General features: G+C 45.1%; 1 protein-coding gene across 3 annotated transcripts in view; it reads left to right on the forward strand.

The window, feature by feature from the left end:
- Positions 1-14,751, forward strand: part of GASK1A (golgi associated kinase 1A) — a 77,320-nt gene that overhangs the window by 36,213 nt on the left and 26,356 nt on the right. The window lies entirely within an intron of this gene.

Here is a 14,751-nt window from a genome sequence, read left to right on the forward strand (position 1 = left end):
TTTGCTTATTTATTCATGAATACAGAGCTGCAGATGGGGGAAACATCGATTGACTTTATCCCTTTCAAAGAGGAGAGCTGGGATTCAAGGTGGGGCGGGGGCGACAGCTCCTGACTTCCAGGAACACCTGATTTTGCCAGGAGCTTCAGTGAGAAATTAGGGAAACAACGTAGGTAAAGGTGAAGGTGGGGCCCTCGGGTTGTCATCAGAGGGCTGGCATTGGGGGGCGTCTGGGGCAACATTACTTTTAAAAATTTACATGACCAGTGAGAGGACAGTCAAGCTTGCTTTGGAGAAAGAATTTCTGCGGGCTAGAGAGGCTTCCTGCCAACTGGATCCTAGGCTCACTTCTTCCTCTTATCCTGCAGGCTGCCCCCCCTCTCCTCAGGCACCCTTTTTCCCACCTGAGGTTGTGTTTCCTCAAGGCCCCCAGCTGCCCTTGAGGCAGCTCCCTGACCTTTTTCAAGGTCGCACACACACCCCTCTCCTTTTTGGATTCTTCTTATTACCAGAAACTGCACAACACGGAAACTCTGCTGATTAGAAATCTGGTGTTAATTATTGCTAGTCTTCTTCCAAATGTGAGTGGAGCTAAGTAGGTCTGCATTCAGACATTCCTCCCCCAGAATCTCTTGGTAGACGGTCCAAGTGTTTCTCAAGACACATGGTCTCAGAGGCTGAGTGTGCTACTGGAATTTCCCAACTCTGTGGTTTTATTTGTTTGAGACAAAAGACTCAGCCTCTTTTCTAAGGTTGGAGGAAAAATAGATGTGTATACATTTCTTTCTTTCTTAAGGGATTTTCAAGGGTAGTTTTGATCTAGACTTCATTTTTGCCTAATTTGCTCTATTAGAATCTAACTCTCCCATCAGTTGAAACCCCATCACACTGCAATTTTTATGCTTGCCTTTGTGTTTGTGTTGACAGCTGCATTGGTCCAAGTGATCTGGTGCTGAGGAGTAAACCATTTGGAAACACTGTATGTCTGAAACTGCTCTTATTTTACCCTCACAGTGGGATTGATAGTTTGGCTGAGTATAAAATTCTAAGGCAGAATATAAAATTCTAAGCCAGAAATCATTTTCTGTCAGATTTTGAAGGATTTGCTCAATTGTGCTGTAGCCTTCCATGTCGCAGTAATGAGGCCAAAGCCTTTCTTATTCTTGATTACTTTGTATAAAACCTGTTTCAGTTTTTTTCTTTCTCTCTGGAAACTTGTAGGGTATTTCCCTCAGTGTTCTGAAATTTCACAATGATGGTGTCTTGGTTTGTCTTCACCTGGGTTCCCAGTAGCTGAGCCTGAGGCAGAAGGTTTGTGTGCTATTGTTTTTTAAAATTTTATTTATTTATTTATTTATTTTTGGCTGTGTTGGGTCTTCGTTTCTGTGCGAGGGCTTTCTCTAGTTGCGGCGAGCAGGGCCGCTCTTCATCGCAGTGCGCGGGCCTCTCACTATCGCGGCCTCTGCTGTCGCGGAGCACAGGCTCCAGACACGCAGGCTCAGTAGTTGTGGCTCACGGGCCCAGTTGCTCCGCGGCATGTGGGATCTTCCCAGACCAGGGCTCGAACCCGTGTCCCCTGCATTGGCAGGCAGATTCTCAACCACTGCACCACCAGGGAAGCCCTGTGCTATTGTTTTGTTGGAGAGTGAGTGCAAGCTCAAGGAACACACAGAGACGCAGGGAGAGATGTTAAGAGGATCCATTTTTAAGCTGGCTGCTGCTAAGTGTAATTGACTGCAGCATCTTACAGCCCTACCAAGACGCTGCACAAATTGAATTCAGGACCACTTGAATTTATCCACTGGGTTCATTCTCCTAGTGATCAAAGGTTTGCTCCCCTCGACCTGAATTTCGCTGTGCTTCCACGTTGTGTACTCGTGGGTACCACCCACCTGCTAGTCATGGGGGCCAGGGGAAGGGCAGGTGAGAGGCATAGCAGCTGTGGTTAGGCTTTCAGGATGTGCCTATTGGTGGCTTAAAGAGCCTCAAGTAGCCACTGCTGTGGAAGCTTTGGCTTTTAATGGCTGCAGCAACAAACTGACTCCACGACTATGGGGACAAGCCAGGCCATCGCTAGGGCTGATCCATCAAAATGCAAGTGTGTGAATGTGTGTGTATGGTGGCGGGATGCAAATAATTGTGTTCACTACAACTGGAGTCTTCTTTTCAGCCATTTTCTTGGCTACCTGGGGGGGCCCCTGCAATATTTCAATGTTCAGTGTGTAAATGCTTTCTTAAAACTTCTCTTTTCAGTATAGTTCCCTGCCCTCAGTTGTGCCAGATGCTCCCCAGTATATAGATTCCCTGGCTTTCTCCCTCCAAGTCCTTAGCCAGGTGCAGGGCTGCATTATCTGGCCAAGCAGCATGGAACAAGGGATCTGGGGGGCTAGCTTCTTCTTAAGTAGACTTTCAAGCAACCCTCTTGTTTTTGACTCACCTTCACCCCCGCCTCTGGAGGTACTTGGTGGCACCATTTCTGGACATGTTGGGGTGGCTTCTGCAGGATAGATCATGGTGAGTCTTACCCTTCCGCCTTCCTGTTGAGAATTCAGCCTTCGTGGTCTGCTAAGTCCATTGCCATTCACTCACCTATTTTCTAGCGTCCTGAATTTAGCTTCCGTTGCCTCCTGCCCAGTTCTCTTTATCCTTGTGGGTTTGTCCCTTAAAAATAAGACCCCTTTACTGTCATTTTTATGAGGTTTCAGGAGGGCAGAGAGGAATGGCATGTATTTCATCCACCATCTTTAGATGAACAACAGCCTTGCTTTTTCTAAATTGAATTGTTTGGCTCCAATCGAGCCCTCACCTAGGTAACCTAATATCAGACAGAAAGCCTAGCTTAATTCACCTCTAGAAGCCTTGGCTTTTGAAAGCAAAGGCTTTTTATTCTCTCTTGGGGCAGGATGAGGCCAGCTTTCCAGGTTTGCTTGCTTGCTTGCTTGCTTGCAGAAGGGTGGCAGGGAGGGAAACCACTCTTGTTCTTTGAGGCTTCTGTAATAGCACGGACAGAATTCTAGTTAATACACTGATGGAGTCAGCCAGACCCAGGTTTGAATCCCACCTCTGCCACTTAGCTATGAGGCTGTGAGGATGAGACGCGAGCTCCCTGTGCCTCAGTTTCCTCAATGCCTGATATGAACAGTGATGCCTTCCCTAGAGGGAGGTTGCAGGCAATAAATGAGCTGTTGCGAGTCAAGTACCTGGCATGGAGCCTGGCACAGGAGGTGCTCCACAATGCTGGCTACAGCCGACGTCATGGAGTTTCCTGGAGGGAGGACCTCCGTGCCTCCAAGACGGTTCCATCTGTGCCCCTAGACACGGCTGCCCAGTTCCTCCCTAGTCCTCTTGAGCCCCAGGCCTCCTGCTGGAAGGAGCTCTATGCCTCATAGTTGTCGGGAAATGCCCCATGAGCCCTCCCACACAAGGGTCCCTTTATTTCCCCTTCAGCCCACAGACTGCCCATCTGATAAACTTGCTCAGATTCCAAGGGTAGCTTTGTTTCAACCCTCCCAAGGGCTAATCTTCAAGGCATTTCATGGCTGAGCCCTGCTCTCCTGCTGGCAAGCTTCTCTCCAAGAGTATTTAGCCCTCTATGGGGCTCCACAGCCAATGTCCAGAAGTTTGGGGCACTGAGCTTGCCAAGCTGGAGTCAGAGGCTGCTCTTTTGGTCACTTGAGCAAATGGTGGCTCTGAGGATGTATCTTAGCATCAGTTCCTGAGACTTCCCAATGCGCCTTCCTCTCAACCATGACTTACCCGTCCTCAGAGTGCTGTGACTTAACCGTTAACCAGCTGTTCACAGTTGGCGACAGTGAGGCACAGGATAGTAACCTAAAGAAGGTACTGGAGTCGCAAAGTTCTGCAGGGATTTAATAATCCTGGGATTAAATGATAGTGCTGAGTAATCACGATAAAAATACATGCAGTGCCCTGTTCTTAACAGTTTATTAAAAGTCATTGAATCCTCCCCACAATTCTTTGAGGTCGGTACCATTATCATACCCATTTTTCAGGTGAGGAAACTGATGTTATATGACATGCTCAGTAGTGGTGGAGCTGGGGTTTGGACCTAGAGAGTCTAGCTCCTGTGTGTCCTCCAGGGTGTCCTTTAGGATTCTGCCTTTCTGAAGTGGATGTTTGGAAAGTATTTATTGAAGGATAATGAAGCCCATCATCTCCCGTGTCTCGGCTGGTATCAGGTTCCCAGCTCGTGTAATGAAGAGACAGACGTAGGAATTTCTCAGGTCTTCTAAAGCCTTTTGCTGGCACTGGCTCCCCCATGTCAGCTGGGAGCATCAGAAATGCTTCTGAGAGAAAAACAAATACTGTATGCTAACACATATATATGGAATCTAAAAACAAAAATCATTCTGATGAACCTAGGGACAGGACAGGAATAAAGATGCAGACGTTAGAGAATGGACTTGAGGACATGGGGAGGGGGAAGGGTAAGCTGAGACGAAGTGAGAGAGTGGCATGGACATATATACACTACCAAATGTAAAATAGCTAGTGGGAAGCAGCTGCATAGCACAGGGAGATCAGCTTGGTGCTTTGTGACCACCTAGAGGGGTGAGATAGGGAGGGTGGGAGGGAGACGCAAGAGGGAGGGGATATGGAGATATATGTATATGTATAGCTGATTCACTTTGTTATACAGTAGCAACTAACACAACACTGTAAAGCAATTATACTCCAATAAAGATGTTAAAAAAAAAAAAAAGAAAATGCTTCTGGATGAGCACCCAAGGGCCTTAGCTAATCCTTCCCTCGTGTGTTCCCAAATCCCCAGGCCTGGCTCCTGTGTGCAGGAAAGCACTTGGTCTCTGGAGGCTGAAGACCTGAGTTGGAATCCCAGCTCTTCTATTTAGTTGGTGTGCCACCTGTGCAAATGGCTAGGTCTCTCTGAGCCTGAATTTCTTCGTCTGTAAAATGGGCATAGTGAGAATTCCTTCTTCCCTTCCAGGGTTGTTGTGAGAATGTCTGGAAACAACATCCTTCTAGCCATATAGTGAAAAACACTAAACAAATGTGAGATGTTCTCTGACTGTGGTGGAGTCCTTGGGGATTGGCACCCAGCTCTGCTCCCTGGCTTTCCATACTCTGCCATCTGCACCCCTTCAACCTTAGGAAGATAGATGCCCTGGATGTAGGCAAGGCCAGTTTTGTGGGGGGCTTTGGGGTGGCCAAAACTGGTTTGGGGCAAATGATTGTATCATTCACATTTTTACAATGAGACAGTGAGTTGCTTAAGGGGAGAGCCAAGCCTTCCTCATGCTCGTGTCCCTGTTTCCTGACCCAGTGCCTGCCCTATTGGGGTACGCAGAATAAAAGGGTAAGATTGTGATATAGCAGAATTTGGGGAGCGACACTTTTCCGTGCCTCAGCCCTACACTGTCCCTTTGGAGGAAGTTGCCTGCCTCCTGCCCTAGGTACCTTGAATCCCCACACTTGTGCCCTGAGGGTCTCAGAAGTGCCTGACATCACATGGCTCTCCCAGTGTCCTCCACTTCATGGTGCTCTAGTCACGTGTTGGTTTCCAGGCAGTTGTAGATAACAGCTCAGTTGCCACTGACAGAAATCACTACAGCGAACGATGGAGACTGAAAAGGCAAACCCATGCTCAGGTGTTACCCAGCCAGAGCCTCCCTCCTGATGGGCGGTGTCCTCCAGGAGAGCCCTAATGCTTGCAAGGGCCACTTCCTAGGCTTTCTTTTTTTTCTTTTCTATAAATTTATCTATTTATTTATTTATTTTTGGCTGCATTGGGTCTTTATTGCTGTGTGCAGGCTTTCTCTAGTTGCAGCAAGTGGGGGCTACTCTTCGTTGCAGTGCAGGAGCTTCTCACTGCGGTGGCTTCTCGTGCAGAGCACGGGCTCTAGGTGCACGGGCTTCAGTAGTTGTGGCACGTGGGCTCAGTAGTTGTGGCTCGTGGGCTCTAGAGCGCAGGCTCAGTAGTTGTGGCACATGGGCTTAGCTGCTCCGCGGCATGTGGGGTCTTCCCGGACCAGGGCTCGAACCTGTGTCCCCTGCATTGGCAGGCGGATTCTTAACCACTGCGCCACCAGGGAAGTCCCCTAGGCTTTCTTAAATCCCCAAATCTGAAAACACCTTACAGCCCTTTATGTCCTAAATAAAATGCAGCCAAGTGGGTGGAAAGAGTTGAAATTTCAATTTCTATTAAAGTTCTTGAAAAATAATTTTTATTTTGGCTGAAACCTTTGCTGAAACAATTTCTTGAATTGCTTTTCTTATTTTCATGAGGGTGTGGTGAATTCATTTGGATCATAGATGTCTGCTATCTCGAAATGTAACATTCTTCTCTTTATTGTTTTTAGAGCTGGTATTTTCTGGGGCTCTCCCCCATGTTTCTTTTCTTCCCCCGGAATGAGAACCATCACTTTCTGAGATTTCATTTGGTCTTCATATTGTTCAACCAGGAAGTTTCCATCACATCACAAGGTTACTATGTGCCTGAAGTTATGCTGTGAAAGCTAAGCGGCAGAACCTGGGCAGAGAGCCATGGACTCGTTTGCTTGGGGTGAATGAGATTCAGATCTGAGCCTTAGGAGAGCTTCAATTTATCCCCCATCATGAACCTTTAGCCCCCGTCTCTGCCATAAATCCCCCAAGGCAGAATACCTGTAGTGCCTTTATTTGTTCAAAATGCTTTACTTCAGGTGTGCCAAGGAGAGCATTTACTTGGGCAGATTAAGGAAAGGTGAAGAGGTAATGAAAAGAGATTTTCATTTTTTAAAAAAAATTGAGGTATAGTTGTTTACACTGTTGTTAGTTTCAGGTGTACAGCAAAGTGATTCAGTTATATATATATGTATATATATGTATCTATATATATATTCTTTTTCAAATTCTTTTCTGTTATAGGTTATTACAAGGTATTGAATATAGTTTCTCATTGTTTATCTATTTTAAATGTAGTAGTGTTATCTGTTAATCCCAAACTCCTAATTTATTCCTCCTCCCACCCCTTCCCCCTTTGGTAGCCGTAAGTTTGTTTTCTATGTTCTGTTTTGTAAATAAGTTCATTTGTATCATTTTTTTAGATTCCACATATAAGTGATATCATATGACATTTGTCTTTCTCTGTCTGACTTACTTCACTTAGTATGATCATCTCTAGGTCCATCCGTGTTGCTGCAAATGGCATTATTTCATTCTTTTCTATGGCTAAGTAATATTCCACTGTATATAAGTACCACATCTTCTTTATCCATTCCTCTGTCAATGGACATTTAGGTTGCTTCCATGTCTTGGCTATTGTAAATAGTGCTGCAATGAACATTGGGAGTGCATGTATCTTTCCGAGTTACAGTTTTCTCTGGATATATGCACAGGAGTGGGATTGCAGGATCATATGGTAGCTTTGCTTTTAGTCTTTTAAGGAACCTCCATATTGTTCTACATAGTGGCTGTACCAATTTACATTCCCACCAACAGTGTAAGAGGGTTCCCTTTTCACCACACCCTCTCTAGCATCATTTGTTTGTAGACTTTTTGATGATGGCCATTCTGATAGGTGTGAGTTTTGATCTGCATTTCTCTAATACTAATTAGTGATGTTGAGCATCTTTTCATGTGCTTTTTAGCCATCTGTATGTCTTCTTTGGAGAAATGTCTGTTTAGATCTTCTGCCCATTTTTTGATTGGATTGTTTGTTTGTTTGATATTGAGCTGTTGTGTTTGTATATTTTGGAGATTAATCCCTTGTCAGCTGCAACATATGTGAATATTTTCACCCATTCTGTAGGTGTCTTTTCATTTTATTTATGGTTTCCTTTGCTGTGCAAAAGCTTTCAAGTTTAATTACATCCCATTTGTTTATTTTTGTTTTTATTTCCATTACTCCAGGAGATGGATCCAAAAAGATATTGCTACAATTTGTGTCAAAGAGTGTCCTGACTATGTTTTCCTCTAGGAGTTTTATAGTATCCAGTCTTACGTTTAGGTCTTTAATCCATTTTGAGTTTATGTTTGTGTGTGGTGTTAGAGAATGTTCTAATTTCATTCTTTTACATGTAACTGTCCAGTTTTCCCAGCACCACTTATTGAAGAGACTGTCTTTTCTCCATTGTATATTCTTGCCTCCTTTGTCATAGATTAATTGACCATAGGTGCGTGGGTTTATCTCTGGGCTTTCTATCCTGTTCCATTGATCTATATTTCTGTTTTGGTGCCAGTACCATACTGTTTTGATTACTGTAGCTTTGTAGTATAGCCTGAAGTCAGGAAGCCTGTAAATCTTAATTTCTATAGTTGTAAATTCATCATATTTACAGTACATACTTTGTGGGGTTTTGAGTGTGCTTGGAGCATGGTATATGCTTAGTAAGTGGCTGTTGTTAATAAGATCTGCTATAGTCACTTCTCAAGTCAGATATGTTCAATTTCCTGGCTACAGTCTTGAGAGTGCTTGAGCTGAAAGGAACTTGGGCACCATCTTCTTTTGGATGGAGCAGGAGACATAGAACCTGCATGGTTTTGAGTCAAGCCCTAGATTTAATTTGAGGATAACAGATTATTAGAAACCCGCTTCTGATGTTACCTCTCAAGTATGCCCAGAGTTGAGTGGGTCAAATGGTGGCATTTTCTCACTGATATTCTTCTATTTAATAAAGTAGAGCATGAAACACAATAAGTTATTTTCATTTCGAAAGAAGAATAAATGTAGCCTGAAAACATTTTATTTTCCCTCAACTTGTCCCAGTGCAAAAAGGCTGTCACCTACCATTGATCTCACTCAAGCTTCATTTTACAGATGAACTGACCAATCCCAAAGAGCTAAACCTTTGAGAGCAGGGCCCACCCCTGAGACCCAGTGCAGTCCTCTGGAATCAGAGCTGGAGCAGGGGCTGTGGGTAGCAGCCCCTTTCCAGAGTGACCCAGTTATTAAGTCACTGGCTCTGGAACCAGATGGCCTGGGTTCATGTCATGACACTGTCCTCTGTGAAGTTGGGGTCACCTCATTTCTCTATGCCTTGTTTTCCTTACCTGTAAAATGGGTTAGTAATCCTCATATCTACCTTGCAAGACTGACAGAGAGATTAAATGAATTAATAGAAGTAAAGTTCTTCAAATAGTCTCGGGCTCATAGTGAACACTGAATAAATGTTAATTATCATTCCTTTGGGTTTCCCCTGCCTAGAGATTGGCTGGACCAGAAATTACAGGGGCAAAAGTTCCTTTCTTGTCTTGAAGTTGCTGATGTGGAAGGAAAATCGCAGCTCTCCAATGGAGCTGAGCAAGGGGCCTGGCTGGGTGGTGGCTTAGGAGACAGGCGGCCTGGGGTTCTGCCCACAGTAGCACGAACAATTCCGGCCTCCCAGGACCCAGAGATCTGACTGGGAGAGGGACGCCTTGTGCCTGGAGGGTCCAACTGGCTGTGCCTGTCGCCTTTGCCCCCAGAGTCTTGCGCCAGCCCAGCTCCCCCTGCCTAGGGCCTGATTCTGGGTTCAGCCAAGGGAAGCAGACATTGAGCAGGTCCAGCCTGCAGTGTTACTCACAGGACCAACATGTGGTTTTAATCCAGCCCTCTGAAAATATGCTTATGTATTCCCTCTCACCCGAGCCATGGTTTTGTTATGAAAATTATTTAACTGGTCTTTAAAAAATGGAACAGAAATTCCAAATTGCAAAATCTCTGCCAGTCTCACCCAGAGTCTGAGTAGTGATGAATCAGTGATCAGCCAGTGGGGGCTGCTGAGTAGAGGGCAGAGGTCGGGGGATGGAACAGAAGGGGCTGTCACACCTTAGTGATGACTCCAGAACTAGAGCCAAACTTGATTTTTATTACACACACACACGCGCACACACACACACACACCCCCCATGTGACTTCCCTCTGCCCCTTCTCCCACCCAGGAAACTCCCACCAAGAAACACTGTACAAGTGCTTTGTGATTCTGTCTGTTGTGATGGGGAGAGGAACATGCGATCTCTGTATTTTCCCCACCTTCCCTGCCCTTCATGTTATCCCACCTGCCAAGGCAGTTCAGTGGAGGACCAGGTTTTCGATGTCTTTTTTTGACATCTGGGAGTTGAGAAAAGACGGCTTTGCCTCTGTTCCTGCCAGCTCGTTCCTGTGCAGCAGCCGGTGAAAGTCATATCTGATGAGCCTGGGATGTCAGGGTTTACAGCAGGGCGTTCTGGGAGGTGGTCTGGGGAAGGGAGAGCTGGTGCCCCAAAGTGAGGCCAAGTCCTGACTAATTTCCCCAAAGAAGAAGAGCATTCCTTTTCCTGTGGCCCTTTAGAAATGAGAAAAAGTCTTCTGCTGGTGGTTACAGTACTAACTGTAATCAAGTCCTTTTCTCTAAATGTTCTAGTTTCTCAAACTGTGTCTGTGCAGAGGCCACCAGTGTATGTTGGAATTTTTCCAAAAAGTTCTTCTCAAAAGACCGCTCTGGTTTTCATTTGACAGAAGGCGTCCTCCGTGCCATCTGCCCATCTCATGGGGGAAACTGGTTCACGGGATGTGTCCGTGACCAGGTTGCACCATCATCATCGTCAGAGCCTGTCGTGCATCTGTAGTGACACCACCATGCCCTTATTAGTCAAGGGAAGGGCACTACATTGCTAAACTGCCTTACTGTTTTCTGACAAAGGGCACACATTGAGCCCAAAAGAAATCACCACAGGATCTGTATTAGTTAGGGTTTGCTGTGATCATGCTGCATAGCAAACAGCCCCACAATCACAATGGTTTACAACAGCATACACCCTGATCTTGGTTCCAGGGCTGTGGGTATGCTGGGCCCAGTAGGGGGTGGCTGGGTTAGGTCCAGGCTGGGGACTGAGTTCAGGTCTGCTCCACGTGCCTTGCCTGGGACATGCTCCTGTCATGGTGGAGGACAAGTTTGCAAGGCGGCAAACACCCCACAAGCACATTTAAAGCCTCCAGTAGGACGTGGCCTGTGTTTTGTCCACTTACATTCCATTGGCAAAAGCAAGTCACACGACCGAGGTCAAAGACAGTGGGTGAGGAAGTGTATTCTATCTTCAGTGAAGCCATGGCAGGGTGAGGAGGAAGGAATAGTGAACAAATGATTCCATCAATGGGGACTTCCCTGGTGGTCCAGTGGTTAAGACTTCTCCTTCCAATGCAAGGGGTGCGGGTTCGAACCCTGGTCAGGGAGCTAAGATCCCACATGCCTCATGACCAAAACACCAAAACAAAAACCAGAAGTAGTATTGTAACAAATTCAATAGAGACTTTAAAGAAATGGTCCACATGATTCCAAAAGTGACACTGTCTTTCACTTCATGTTTAAGAGCTGCCTGCACCCTGTATGGAGGGAGGCAATGATGGGGAGTTTGGTGGCGGCTCCTGTGTCCAGCCCAGCACAGCCCGCAGCTTCTCAGTGGACCGGGCTCTTTACTACTCTCCTGGGTCCCCTTCCTACAGTTGTTAGGGAAGCCAAAATCTCAGTCTTTTCCTTTTAGGCCTTGTGCGTACATCCTTCTTGGTTCCCACTCTTTCTCTCCTCAACTTCCTATACACTTCTTTTTTTTAATTTTAATTTATTTAGTTTTGGCTGCATTGGGTCTTCGTTGCTGCGCGCGGGCTTTCTCTAGTTGCAGCGAACGGGGGCTACTCTTCGTTGCAGTGCACGGGCTTCTCATTACGGTGGCTTCTCTTGTTGCGGGGCGTGGGCTCTAAGTGCGCAGGCTTCAGTAGTTGTGGCACGCGGGCTCAGTAGTTGTGGCTCAAGGGCTCTAGAGCACAAGCTCAGTAGTTGTGGCACATGGGCTTAGTTGCTCTGCAGCATGTGGGATCTTCCCGGACCAGGGCTCGAACCCGTGTCCCCTGCATTGGCAGGCGGATTCTTAACCACTGCACCACCAGGGAAGCCCTCCCATATACTTTTAAGCCAAGTGATTCCTTCCTGTTCCATCCTGGATTATCTTTGGATGGCGCCTCTGCAGGGCAAGACCCTTCTCACTGCCCAGGTGGCCTCCTCCTAATTTATGCTTGTGGTTTTATGATGAAAGAGTTTCTCTTTCTGTCTCTGCCTTGAGCTGTACTCCCAAATGTCCCCATTGCAATATGCCAAAACCCAGGAAGGGGTGGTGGTGGAAATTTTTCCGATCCCAGAAAAATAGAGGGAGTTCGGAAAGTGGGGACAGAAACCCTGATCCCACCATGTAAATGTACCAAACTATGTAGTGGGTCCTTTCTATATTTTGACTCACTTTTTTCTTGTGCCAGTCTTTGGAGGGAGGACTTATCTCATTCTCCCCCATTTTATAACTGAGGAAATGGGGCAGAGTGGTTGTGTATCTCACCCATTGTAACTCAACCCAGAAGGGCACAAGCTAATCTAGAACTCAAATGTGTCTTCCCCAAAGTTTTCCTGGCTACTCTCTTTTTTCACCCCGATTCCTCTGCAGCTGTGAGCGGATGTGTCTGCTGGTCCAGTGGGCATCTTCTCTGAGAAGTTAAGGGGGGAAGTCTTGGTGAAAGGGTGGGAGGTGAGATTTGAGGAGGGAGGAGAAACAGAGCAACTGTAGAACCAGACACCATTCTCCTTTCCCTACTGCCACCAGCGTCGCAAGAGACAGTGCGTGTGTTTTGGATGGGAGAATTGGGGGCGGGTTCCACTGGCCAGTGCATAGCAGTGGAGTCAGTTGGGTTCCACCAGCAAACTTTCTAGTACATTGTGCATCATTCTTTACTACTTTCTCTAAAGTGCTCTGTATTATTCAGCTGAATATTTCTCTCCAGAGGATGTTTTTACAGTTCAATCAAAGCAGCTTTTCTTTTCCCAAAAGCTTTGCTTGTGTGGCCCTACAGGGACATCTGCTCATGGCCGTTTTGAACCTTTCTCTCTGCACAACTGCACAATTGCCAACTTTCCCCAGGTTGTCTGAAGCCAAGTGAGGCCTAGAGAAGGATCAAAACAGTCTGTCTTCTTGAAACGTTTTTAAAAGATGATTTATTTTTCCCTAGTGGTATCCGGAACTTTGAGAATCCAGATTATGAATCCAACTTGAAAACATAGTTTTCTTTTTATTGTAGAAGGAAAAAACAAAACCAAACAGACTTCTTTGTCCATGGCCTTTTCTACTTTTAGTTTTAATTAAAAATACTGGTATTCTTGCCAGCTGTTTGACCCTGGGCAAATTAGCACTCTGGACCTTTCAGTTTTCTCATCTGTAAAATAGGAAATGGAATAATTCCCATTTCCCTACATTGTTGTGAGAATTAAAGGAGATAATAACTCATATACAATTGAAAAGTTAACATCAATAATGGGATCTGCAGTTGGTTGAATCTGGGGATGTGGAACCCATGATTATGGAGGACCAACTGTGTTATCTGGGTTTTTCACAGTGCTTATCTATGCATGTATTACACATATGTGTGTGTGTTAAATAGTAATAAAGATCATATTAAAATATATCTAATAAAGGCAAAAAGTTAGACTCTCACTTCAAAAGGATCATCAGCTAAAGGCATCTTAGGGGGAGACAAAGATCATCTGTTTTATAGAAAAGAGGCTCAGTCCCACTGGGCATATCCTGTGGCATTATATAGAATGCCTCTCAGAATTGTCCCTTTGAAGGATGGAGGCTGGGCATTTATTTACCCACTGACTTTTGTCACCTATGTGTTGAGGGTTGTCCCCAAAGGTGTTAATTTCCTCTGTGCCTCCCTGAGAGTGGGCAAGAAAGCAGGGAATGGTTCCGGGGCTTGAGGTGGGGGGATTGTCCACTGTGAGGGCAGCTGGAATCAGTCGGGGGCCCAGGGGAACATAACACAGGGCACAAAAAGCATACTCTATAGAGAGGGGGCCCCTGGAACCCCAAACAGAAATTGGAGGAGCCCTTCTGAGGATTTATCTGAAGGAAAAGAAATCTTGAAGAGATATCTGCACTCCCATGTTCATTGCAGCATTATGCACAATAGCCCAGACATGGAAATAACCTACATGTCCTTCGATGGATGAATGGATACAGAAAATGCATACTTGTATACAATGCAATATTACTGAGCCATAAAAAAGAAGGAAATCCTGCCATTTGCAACAACATGGATAAACCTGGAGGACATTATGCTAACTGAAATAATCCAGACAGAGAAAGACAAATACTGTATAGTATCACTTGTATGTAGAATCTAAAAAAAAAAAAAAAAGACTTTCAGCTATAAAATGAATAAGATCTGAGGATCTAATGTACAGCATGGTGACTAGCTAGTATTGTATACTTGAAATTTGCAAAGAGAGTATATCTTAAACATTCTCACTACACACAAAAAAAGTAATGTGTGAGGTGATGGATGAGTTAACTAACTTGATTGTGGTAATCATTTCACAATCTATACATAAATCATCATGTTTAATAATTTAAATATACACAATTTTATTTGTCAATTATACCTCAGTAAAGCTGGGGAAAAAATGAAAAAAAAAAAAGGGAAGAAAAAGAAAGGATTCTTAGGGCTCCGAGGCAGGGTAAAAAGCCAGTCTCATCTTAGATTTCTCCACAGCACCATTTGATGTTAGAAAACTGTGGAGCAGAACCTACAAGCTATTCCAAGAAAGAAACTGTGAGCAGTATTGTATATCTCGCCAAACTTTCTTTCAGGTATGAATGCTATAGAAAAATAGTTTTGAACATGCAAGAACCCAGAGACTATTATACCCATGAGTACTTCTTGAGAAAATTATGGAGTTTTAACTTCAGTCAACCAAGAAATAATGGAAAACTAGGGCAAAAGGGGACAGGCGTATG

The sequence above is a fragment of the Balaenoptera acutorostrata genome, chromosome 10, assembly GCF_949987535.1.
Source record: "Balaenoptera acutorostrata chromosome 10, mBalAcu1.1, whole genome shotgun sequence".
Classification (NCBI taxonomy): domain Eukaryota; kingdom Metazoa; phylum Chordata; class Mammalia; order Artiodactyla; family Balaenopteridae; genus Balaenoptera; species Balaenoptera acutorostrata.